This window comes from Pagrus major, chromosome 18 (assembly GCF_040436345.1).
Source record: "Pagrus major chromosome 18, Pma_NU_1.0".
Lineage (NCBI taxonomy): Eukaryota > Metazoa > Chordata > Actinopteri > Spariformes > Sparidae > Pagrus > Pagrus major.
The window spans coordinates 15940728-15950358 of NC_133232.1; positions in this window are offsets into that span (position 1 = coordinate 15940728).

Sequence of the window (9631 nt, forward strand, 5' to 3'; positions counted from 1 at the left end):
ACTTGATTTGAGTGTTTAGATTGAGTATGTATAGGTTTCCATTTGTAGTCTCTGTTCACATTATGTTTCGTTTGCATTATGGAAGTAATGGTTTATGTCTGTTCCCCCCTATTGTCTGTGTTGGCTAGCCAGTGTCTATATAACCCCCACCTATTGAGTCATTAGTTAGGTCAGTTATGTTGAGTTAAGTTGCTGTTTGTTTATTTGACCTCAGTTTAAGTTATTAGGGCCCTTATTTAGAGTTGTTACTTTTCCTAATTTTTATATTTGTATCAATATACTTTTTGGATATTGTTCCTTTGAATTGAGTTTGTAAATAAATTAACATCTTTTTGACATTTACACCTTGTGTTCTTGAGCCTTTCCTGTTTGGTCCCTGACAATGGTCAAGGTGTCACATTCAGTCATTTTTCTGTTGTGGATTTGTGCGGTGGTGTTTTTTTTTTGTGTGTTTGTTACGCTTTCAGAGGTGCACTGAGAGGCTGGGTGGGGTTTCCCCTCACCAGAGCCGCTCACTCACACACACCTGCAGCAGATTGGCAATCAGCGCCTCGTTGCTTTTTTGCCTTCAGTGTTTTATACTTCATACATCTACCAGCGGCCCTGCTTCCAGTTACCCAGCCTTCAGCACCTCTGCAGCCAACAGCCTTGCCCTGAGTTCCCCTGAGCTCCACACGCTACGCTATCCACCAGCGCCACTGTGACCTACTTATCCTCCTCCTCCTCTCCGGCGGATTCTCCAGCCAGAACCTGGGACTATTCATACCTGCATACACCCTGTGAAGCCTCAATACATTTCCTTGGTACACTACTCCCGCCTTGTTGTCCACTTCAGGGTCCTACAACACCTACTAATTGTAACAGAATTATCTAGCCAAGAATGGACTCAGTGAATCTGGAATCCCTACACCTGGCACTCAATGCCCAAGGCATCCTCGTTGGCAAGCATGAGCACATGCTCCGGGAGGTCCAAGCTTTATGCTCCAGCGTCACTCAACTCCGCCACCAACTCAACCAGCTTACCTCCCAATAACCTGCACCACCCTCGCTACACCATCTACTGTGAGTAATCCACCTGTTGTGAACTCTGCCCCCCCAAACAGTATTCAGGAGATTTGGGTACTTGTGGTCGTTTTTTGATACAGTGTTCTCATGTATTTGATTTACAACCTTCCAGCTACACTACTGATAAATCTAAGATAGCTTATACTATGAACTTATTGAGAGGAAAGGCAGCACAGTTAAGCAACAGCTTAATGGGAGGGGGGTTCAGCAGCTCTAGATTCACACAACGCTTTTGTTACTGAGATGTGGAGGGTGTTTGATTATCCCGTACAGGGGGCAGAGGCAGCTAATATATTGTTTTCATTACACCAGGGTTCCCAGTCAGCAGCAGCTTACTCCATTGACTTCCGTATCTTAGCAGCAGAGAGTGGTTGGAACGAGCCAGCACTTGTTAGTTGTTTTTAAGAGGGGTTTATTAGACAGCCTAAAGGACAAGTTAGCCTCTCGAGAGGAGCCAGCTTCCTTAGAGGAATTAATTACCCTGGTCATACGATAAGACAACCGTCTTAGAGAGAGACAGAGAGAGAGAGCTTTCACCAGTGGTAGACCGGCCAGTGAGAGAGGGCGCACTGTTGTGCCAGACTTCCTCCACTTCCAGCTATCGTATTCGCATGAAGCTTCACCGCATCCCTCGAGGGGTCATGTGAGTCTCTTCCAATTCATATTTTTGTAGATTCCGGCGCTGACAACAGCTTTATTGACTCTGCCCTGGTTGAACAAGCACCAATTCCCACTGAAGCCCTCGATGCCCCCCAAAACGGTAAACGCCCTGGATGGACGGCGTTTGGCTACAATCACTCCTCGCACATTGCCCATCACCTTAACCATCTCCGGAAATCATTGTGAGCTCCTCCCGCTGTTCATCATTCCCTCGCCCAGAGATTAAATTGGGCCGGAGCCCTCCGGAGCTCAGCTCCGCCTCCTCACCTCGTCAGTACAGCCAGCAGAAGCTGAGCTCCCTCTGCTTCAGTGTTTTATTGTAATCATGGGTGTAGCTACCATTATATGACTTTTAACAATACATCAGCCTGTTCACTCAGTGCTGTTTTCAGAGCGCTGTGTCAGAGCTTCATTACTGAATCCGTTCCGCTTGTTTATTGAGATAAAACCTGAACCAATGAAACTCCAGTCCACGTTTTCACTGCTACCGGCATCTTCTCGCATACCGTGCAAGTGCATGCACGCACACACGGTGCTGCTGACGCACAGAAGGTGGGTGAAGTAACTGTCACAGCAAAATGCTAACTTTGTTAATGAAACTAAATGTCTGTATTCTTCACCTTTATGTTTCTGTGATAAAGTCTCTACACAGCTAATGCTACGTTAGCAAATAGTGAAAAGATGAGGAGTTTTCATTTGATTAACCGCCCTCCTCATTAACTAACCGTTAAGACGAGCTAATGCTACGTTAGTGTTTCCCATTAATTAAGTCATTCCGCCACAGTCTCTCACAGAAAAAAAAAACTCCACCACCTCTCCTGACATCTAGGTTCTAACTTGTGAGTCAGCGACAGATGCAGGATGCAGGGACAGTGCAGAGATCCTTTACTGTGGTGAGTAACATAATGAAAGGGATAAGACAGTTTAGAATAATTGAAATTTGCGAATGACAGCGCTACCTGGGTTGTGAAATAAAAAATCTGTCTCTCTGCATGTTTACAAATTACAGTGTAGATTAATGGTGAAATGTAGGCTTAATAAGTTACCAATATGTGAATGTGAGATATAATCAAGTAGGCCATAAGTTGATAAAATATGTATAAAGCCGATGGTGCAAGGTAAAAAAAATATTTTGAGAGATAATGACCGCTGAGTGAAGAAGGGCTCCCCCTCCTTACAAAAGCCAATTTAACCACTGCCCTCACCCACTTCACCAGTGGTACTGGGTCTCCCCTTGCTTAAACTACACAACCCTCTACTGGTCGGCAGCCTCCTTTTCCAGCTAGAGCACCTTCTGCCACTCCCACTATCTCCATTCCGCCACTACACCTGCCAAGGTATCTGCCACCATCCCTCCTAAACCTCCAGACCTGTCTCTAGTGCCACCAGTGTACCATGACCGGGCTATAATGGAAGCACAGGTATATGCTACCTGCAAAGCATTGCTGCTTGTCGCACTTCCGCCAGTGCCGTCGGGCCAGCTGCAGGGTCGTCAGCTGGGAGCCACCCGTCACTGATGTTTCGCCCCATTGATCCCAGAACATCTCTGGGTAGTGGGGCCGCGGTAACAGGGACGTCTCCCTACCGCTCCCTGCAGCTGACCCTAAGATCCTTGCTTTTCCCACGCCACATCTTTCCTTCGAAGCCAAAGCCAGAAGCTTCCTTGCTCTGCCTCCTCGGCCAACTGCCTGAGCGCCGCCTTCTGCCTGGACCCTGTGATTCCGAGAGCCTTCAGGAATCGTTGTGTGGATTTTCCAACGAAGCCTCGACAGCCAATTTCCACTGGGTAGGTGGCCGCCTTCCACCCAGCCTCCATGCATGTCACAGCCAGCTCGCTGTACTTCTCCTTCTTTCTTTCAAAGGCTGCCTCCATGCCCTCCTCCCATGGAATAGTGAGCTCAACCATGATCACAGACCTTGCAGAGGTGGACCACAAAACGATGTCAGGCCGTAGAGAAGTTGTAGCAATCTCATGTGGGAACTGGAGTTGTCGGTCCAAATCGACTCTCATGTTCCACTCACAGCCTGGTGTCAGGACTGACCACTTTTTCCTGGTGATGCTCTTCTGAGCCTCAGCTCCTTGCCTGATGAAGTGAATGCTCTGGGGGGATGTTGACGGGTTGGTCGTGTCACCGAGTGGAGTGACTGAGACAGGGTGCAAGACCACAATGTTTTTTCTGAGGGGAGCGACCACCACAACCAACAGAGACCAGAGGGGAGTTTCTTCTAAAAACATGTATTTTATTACAACAATCAATAAAAAGATACTTTTAAGAGTCCAGATAAAAGAGTCCAATGTGTTTTGCTGATGGGTGAGGGACGTGTTGAGCTCTTGGGCAGCAGGCCTCAATACCGCGTGCAGTCAGTCACTTTAGGAGGAGAAAGGAGAACACAAGGTAACCGTCAGGGTGTTTAGTCCATCAGTCTTCAGCTGATTTGGCTTACGGGGCATCAAACAGTTTTGGTGGGGATGGGATTGTTAATACTTCAACCGAATAAACAAAAGCCAACACAGGGCGGGTCAAAACAAATAAAGTAATTAAAGGTTAAAGAAATCAATTTCACTACAACTCAAAATAATCCCCATCCAAACTATTGAGCCAGTGCAAGCAATTGCTGCTATAGGATTCCTTGGCTAAGAGAGGGATAGAAAGGGTACTTAGCTGGAGGAAGGGTGGAACGCGTCCCCACCCTTCCACTGTCTCCCACGGCTTCCCTCTCTCGCACTGTGCGTCCTCTCGGTCGGCCTGGCGTGCCGATGGCGTCCTCCCTCTGTGCAGCGGTGATTCCTGGCGCTCCACAGCCGCGTTAAGTGCTCTCAGGTAGACTCACTCGTCTCCAGCCGTGACGACCGTCAGGTTGCACTCGATCCTTCCTGGCGTTCCTGCCCGTGTCCCTCGTCCGTGTCAGCTGAGCTGCTCCACGCTGGCCTCCTCACTGCTTGCTGCTCCTGAATGAAAAAGAGTGAAGCACCCACAGCCCTCCCCCCAGCGCTGCACAATTACACACGTGCAAAGCATCAGGTAATTAGTGCTGCAGGTACGCAGGCAGACACACCCACACACTCTCTCAACCTGTCATCCTGTGACAGTCGTATTTGCCTCGAGTCTTCGTGCCTCCAAAACTTCTGCCAGTTTTCGGAGTACCCGATCATGACGCCACCTGTACCGGGTCAGAGCTGATTTGCATGCAGATAGTATGTGCTGCAAGTTGGGGTTCTCAGCGTCACAGAGAGGGCAGTTAGATTCCGAGGCATACCAGAGATGTAAGTTTCTAGGGCTTGGGAGGGTGTCATACGTGGACCTTATGAGAAAGCTCAGCCTCGCTTGTGGGATCTTCCACATGTCGGCCCACGATATGGTTCTGTTGGTCACTGCTTCCCAATTTGACCACCTCCCTTGCTGGCGTTGGCTTACAGCCTTGATCCTGTACGTCTCATCCTCCACCCTGGACACTTCCGAGACCACCAAATCTTTCTTCTCCTTTCTTGAGGCTTTGGACCATAGCTTGGGAGCTGTTCCCCACCCAAGCCCAGACCTGTCGCACTGTGACCACCCGACGATCTCCTGATGTTCCAGCTGGCTAATAGCTTGGTCGACAGCCTGTTCGGCCCTCCACTTCCGCCCTGTTCGAACTGGGGTCTTGGCCTCCTTCACACAAGCGTCAGTTGAGTCCCTGAGCTCGAAGACAAGCCTCACCTTCTCCTGCCTGTAGCCAAGGGAGAGTGACTTCAGGGGGAGCTGGAGGGTGTTTCTTCCAAACAGGGCCACACTGGAGAGGCACCGAGGAAGACCAAGCCATTTGCGGATGTAATTGTTGGCTTTCAAGTCAACCAGTGTACCATGACCGGGCTAAAGTATTCAATAAGGAGCTAGCTCTGTCTCTGCCACCTCACCGCCCATATGACCATAATTGAGCTTCTCCCTGGTGCTCCGCTCCCCTCCAGGCACCTGTACACTCTGAGAGAGAATCTATGGAGGAGTACATCAACAACTCCCTGGCTACTGGATTGACCAGGCCCTCCTCTTCCCCCCTCGGTGCAGGCTTCTTCGTGGGCAAGAAGGATGGAACCCTTCGCCCCTGCATTGTTTACCGAGGTCTCAAAGACATTACGGTGAAGAATAAGTACCCCCTTCCTCTGATTGTTCCCTCTTTCAAGCCACTGTGTCATACTAGGATAATCACAAAACTGGATCTTCACAACGCCTATCATCTTGTCCGCATTTGGGAGGACAATGAGTGGAAGACGGCCTTTAACACCCTCTTTGGCCACTTTGAGTATCAGGTGATGTCTTTCAGCCTTACAAATGCCCCAGCAGTTTTTCAAGCTCTCATCAATGACATACTCTGTGACATGTTGAACCATTTTGTTTTCGTCTACTTGGACTACATACTGATCTTCTCCAGAGCCCTAGACCAACACATTAAACAAGTGAGGTTGGTGCTTCAGAAAAATTGCTTGTAAAGCCAGAAAAGTGTGAATTCCACTCCACTGAGGTTAATTTCCTGGGATTTGTGGTGGCTCAGGGGAGGCTTCAGCCAGACTAAGATCCGGGCTGTGGAGGAGTGGCCCAAACCTACATCACGTAAGCAGCTGCAACGTTTTCTGAGGTTTGCTAACTTTTACAGAAGGTTCATCAGCAACTACAGCCGAGTCAGCCGAGCCAGCTGACCTCAACCACCTCACCTTTCACCTGGTCTCCTGGAGCCGACGCAGCTTTCCAGAAACTGTCACATTCATTCATTTTTTTTGCTGTTGTGTTTTGTTTTTTTGGGGGGAAGGGGGTTTGTGCTTGTTGTGCTTTCAGAGGTGCACTGAGAGGCTTTGGCGGGGTTTCCCCTCACTGTAGCTGCTGACTCACACACACCTGCAGCAGATTGGCAATCAGCGCCTGCTGATAAGCCCTGGTCTTCACTATACCTGCTGCCAGATGATTTCTGAGCTACCTCTCCTCCTCCTCCTCTATGGCAGATTCTCCAGTGAGAGCCTGGGACTATTCATACCGGCTTCACAGGGAGTATCCCTGTGAAGCCTCAATAAATGTCCTTGCTACACTACTCCCTGCCTTGTTGTCCACTTCTGGGGACGTGTGGCTCTCTTCCCATGATCTACCTCTTCAAATGGACTCAGGTAAGCTTGCTTCTCATTTCACTGGACCGTTTGAAATAGAGTGGCGAAAATGTATGGCACTCTCGACTGCTCGCTTTTCGTTTAGGCATCCATGTTAACAGGCTAGACTGTTCAAACTGGATGCGCGCGGTTCTCAACAAAAATAGGCCTGAAAACGACCTGTAGACAGTCATATCCATATCATACCAGCATTTCACTACAGTTTTAATGTCTGCATCTGTAGAATATGTCACAGACATTAAGAGAATGTTGATGAAGGTTCTCAGTCATCCAGGTCATCGTAATTCTAAGTGCTGTATTGTAGGCAACTGGACGTGTTTCAGATTCTTGAAGATGTTTCAGCTCTCAAGAGAATACACACAAGTGAGGGGGAGTTTCTTTCTTTCACTTTTCTTACACTTTCTCTCCCTACATGCCTCCTTCTCTTTCCTCCTTGTGCTTTCTCACTCATTCAGGAAAATCATGTCATCATATTTATTGATCATTATCAAAGGCAAACTCCATGTAAACAGATAGGGTAGGCACGAGCCACGCTGCAGCGGTAACGGAGCTGCCACCTAGCCTATGTGAACACAAACACGCAAGTGAGCAGCAGCAGCTCAGCGATGCAGCCACCACGTAGCACAAAGACATCCAGTGGGTCCAGCCTTTAAGTCACTATCAGCTACCTATTCACCTGTGCAATTCAATAAACTCCTTTGATCCATTCCCTCTGTCTCAGCATCCACTTTTGGGTCCAAAGTCAACCTACAAACTGTAACATTGGGCCTCACACAAGAAGCAATATACAAACAAATGCTCTCTTATTTTTGTCTGTATTCACGTTTTTCTCTTATTTTGTTAGTACCCATTGAACCAATGTTTTCTTATTTTTGCTCTTTTCTTTGGTAAGAGAAAATAGTAAGAGTGGTCGAGAGCAGGGCAGATCAACCAGGACCTGGAGACGGCCCTTTGTTTTGTCTCTGCTAGACATCCCACCTCCTGCAGACCTGCCAACATGTACGCATTTTTCGTACCCGGCACGCATTTTGACCCTTAAGTACGCTTGTACGAATTGCTGCTCTCCAGGTACGCATTTTGTTGCATCTCGCAGTTCGCCGGTTTCAGTTTCTATGCAAGTTCAATCTATGAAGTTGATTCTGCCGCTGAGCCACAACAATCTGCGTGTAAGTGGAGTGAAAAGCTTTTGGCCAATCAGAGCGCTACATTTTAACACTCTCACCCACTTGCCCCTCCTAGCCAAATGCTTTGCGCGTTCAATTCAATTCAGTGCCTCAAGCAAGCCAGGGTGGCCGGATAACTGATCCCTCTTCGCCCACTTGCTGTCACTGCTAATCGCCTGCATCCCTATAGTTCTCAGCCAATGCAAACAGCATTGAAAAGGTAAAATTAAGATGTTGAGTTTACCCGACAGTGTTGTTAACCACTCGTCAAAGTTACCGTTCATCGCTGTGTGTGTGTTGCAAATAGTAGGCTAACCGTAATGTTTCCCCGAATCCATTACTGCTACAGACAAAACTGTAGGCTTGCGTGCCATGGCTGAACCGCCTCAAAAAAAGGTTCGGAAACCACAAAGATTTCTTGACAGCTATCGGGAGAGATGGCCTTGCCTCCACATGTCCAGGCTACCTCATCACGCGTTCTGCACCGTGTGCAAGACATACACTGTCAGTCAGTCACCAAGGGGCAACAGGTAACGAACACAGTCCCACACACAAATACTCCCCACCCCCCAAAACATAATGATATTAAAGGAATAGTTCACTCTAAAACAAAATTCAGTCATTATCGACTCACCCACATGCTGATGAGAAGTCTGGTGTAGTTTCTTATTCCTCAAAGTGCAGCTGGAGACCTGCGGGGGTACCCTCTGGCAGGAATAATCCATATAACGAGCGTAAGTGGCGCCCGAGACGAAAAGGTCCATAAAACTACACAAAAACATTGTAATATTCCTTCATACTGCTCGTCCGCTGCAATCCAAGTGTCCTGAAGTAGCGACATCCAGAGTTTACTCAAAATGACGTCATTTAGTAAATTTTTCTAGCCTAAACAGTCACGATACTATATCTGCCTGGAGGCACGCTCCCGCGTTCACGATGAACGAGACTCACGATAGATACACACCGGTATTTACTTCCTGCGGCTAGGTGCTGATTAACGTAAGATAAATAAATAGAATAATTACAGAACAGGATTTAGGTTACAGTTAGGCTATGTTTTTAGCCTAATTGAATTTATGAACATTAAAAATGACCATGACATCATAACAGGGAGTCCAGCTGTGACAAGCTATTGTAGCTCAAGTTAATGATGCATAGCATAGGCCTATTGGCTAGGCCAATGTGATGGCAACTGACACAATAGGCATTTAATGCAATGTCACCCTTTTAAAAGCCTATCTGAAATTATCTGACCCATTTATTTATTAGCCTATAATCGTGTCTCTGCCAGGCTTAAATCTTGTGCTTTTGTAATAAACGAAAATATATGGGCACAAAATATTGGACAGGATATAAGATAACATTTGTGTAGTTTCACTACATATACAGCCATTCATCCACTCCCTTCCTCTACACATTAATAATTTATTGTAATCTAGGAGGTAGTGATGTGCCAAACACTGTAGCTGAATATAAATTACATGTATCTAGTTTTCCTTTGAATGAAATGTGTGTGTCTGTGTGTGTGTGTGTGTGTGTGTGTGTGTGTGTGTGTGTGTTATGTATTATGGTGTTAGGTATCTCACTGGTGGGTGGGCAACGGTGGAGCGCA